This window comes from Triticum dicoccoides, chromosome 1B (assembly GCF_002162155.2).
Source record: "Triticum dicoccoides isolate Atlit2015 ecotype Zavitan chromosome 1B, WEW_v2.0, whole genome shotgun sequence".
Classification (NCBI taxonomy): Eukaryota; Viridiplantae; Streptophyta; class Magnoliopsida; order Poales; family Poaceae; genus Triticum; species Triticum dicoccoides.
The window spans coordinates 379,952,473-379,954,929 of record NC_041381.1 but is presented as its reverse complement, the minus strand read 5'-3'; the positions used below and the strand labels follow the sequence as shown (position 1 = coordinate 379,954,929).

Genomic DNA, 2,457 nt, shown 5'->3' with positions numbered 1-2,457 from the left:
TATTCAGGATCTGAAGTTACAGTCTCATCTGGTCGGCCAATGTGGTGGCCTTCATCTTCTGCGATGTCTTCCGCTTCCACCAGAATTCTGCTCGTTTACAAGTAAAATGACTAAGAATCAGTCGTTCTAATTTCTATGATGAAAAGACACCTTGTGGACATGTTGGTTACAATACTGAGAGAGGAAAGAAAGGAAGTTGTGCTCTCTGCTCTTGGTGCATAACAATCTAAGAATGTCCCCGGGTCAGGGCTTTTATCTAATGCTACACTACAAGCTGCTCAAGGGTACGCTCATGTGACGTTTGAAACTCGTCTGTTGGATTAGAGATGGTGGTAGTGGATGGAGAAGCAAGAGGAAGAGGAAGAACATGAATAATATGAGTGCATAGTTAAGTGTTTGAATTCAAAGTTTACACAGGTGGGGGTGGAAAGAGGGACTCCGAGTTTGATGTGTCATTGTCAGAATGATGTAATGGTAAAGTATGTATACAACGATGCATATGTGCATGAAGCTTGGAAAAATTATATATTAGACACGATTGATATGGGTGCAATCAAAAACGAACTAAAAAGCCCGTGGCAACGCCGCGACGAGGAAATCTTTTAGTTACATTACATCGTTGGCCTTCTTCCTGTGACAGAGAAAGTTATGGACACGGTAGAGGCTGCCGAGAGGAGTTCCCTTGCTGCAACCTCCAATGGTATTTCCGGTGCAGTGTCCAAGAGGTTAGTGGACATTGTCCCTTTCTTTCGTATTCAGTGATGGATGAAAAGTCAGAAATGACAATTCTGCTTATTATTCAATTCAAACTAATGTTTAGTACTTTATATTGCCGATAGAAATAATTTTATCCACTTGATTCAGGAAGTGCACATAGGTAGGTCAACATATTTTGTACCTCTTTCACATGTAAAAGCATATGTTGCATAAGAAATTATTATCTTCGAAGCATACTCACATTTCACTAACAAATAGGGGGAGGTTCAGACTTCAGAGCAATGATAACAAGGTTTGTTCCTCACTCTTTTGTTGGAATTTTAGTTCCAAGTTAACATGATTTCTTATCCGCTTCATAAGTCGTGCATTTTCTTAATTAGGTGATAAGTAGAGCAAAAAAATTGATCATGTTATTGTGGGGTTTGTTTAAACTCCAGCATAAGGAATTCTGGTTTAAGAAAAAAGAATTTTGGCTTCTTTAATTACAAATTGATTGCAACATCGTGTTAGTATGTGATTTCTCACATGTGGTTATAATATTTGTGAAGACGTGCATTGCACGTGCACACGGGCCCGCGCCGGACGGGTCACAAATCATTGGTAGTACATGTTGTGTTTATCCTCACTGTTGAATATTCTGTATATAACTATTTATGCAATACTTGGACCATAGGAGCAATTCATTCTGTATATTTTGCTGGGGTTTGTGCCTTCCAGTCAATTTATAGATGGGTAAGATGTATCACAATATCTTTGACTTGCATTCTCTATGATGTCAACTAAGAAAATAGAATATATACTCCTTGAATTATCTTTTCTTTTTTCGATGTCTCTATCTTACTTATATAATCCAATTGGCATTCGCTAGAGTTTCTGTTGATGAAACATTTGTTTTGTGATGTCAGGAGGTTCTGTTTGTGACTTTGCAATCAATATTCGTTGATACGGTTCGTAGATCATGATATCTGCACAATCTCAATCTACTTCCTGTGACTATATATTGTATTAATGGGTTGTGTCAGGGTTATTTTATCAACTACTCGGTTGTTGATCTACATTACGGTTTATTTCTTACATGAATTAATGTTGACTCGATTCCCTGTAGTAGGTTGAGAGGCTTCTCCTCTCATGATTTGCTCTGATTAGTTTTCTTGGCTCCATGCTACCCATGATTTCTTTGAATTTTTCTGTAGGAGCTCGATCAAAAATCACCTATGAAAAATATGTCGTTCTTTTCCACAGGGGTTGAATGTGGAATTTGAGGAGAATCTGTGCACCAGCATCCGACTCGGATGCTCCTTGATGTTGCTCTGATCATATTGAACTTAGTTTGAGCTCTTATGTTGTTAAATGAAGCATGATTTTTAGTAAGCTGAACAATAGTTCTGATTTCCTCACTTAACAGGAAATTTTCAGTTCTATTTGTATTGTTCTAATCAGTTGTTTTTACACTACTATGTAACCAGCACTCTTATATATCAAGTGATTATAGCATCTTGATTATTTCTGTATTGACTTTCCTTTCTTAGATTACTGATCCATGGTCTTCCCGTAGATTTCAATGCTGACTTGAATCCTGTTAGGAGTTGATCAAGATAATCCGTTGTGTTGTGATGCAATCACTAATTAATTTGAGAGAGAACAGTGTGGAATCACAAGTAACGAGATGTGACCATTAAGTTTGACAGATGGCAAGAGAATGTGATATGTAGTCCTCTATATGCACCAATAGTGCATTCA

The 2,457-nt window shown here is 37.6% G+C and overlaps 1 long non-coding RNA gene across 1 annotated transcript; it reads left to right on the top strand.

The window, feature by feature from the left end:
- Positions 1-585: 585 nt before the first annotated feature.
- On the top strand, positions 586-1,986 carry LOC119305515. The gene is made up of 3 exons (XR_005148698.1): positions 586-725; positions 976-1,009; positions 1,960-1,986. It is a non-coding gene; the product is annotated as an uncharacterized LOC119305515 (long non-coding RNA).
- Positions 1,987-2,457: the final 471 nt, after the last annotated feature.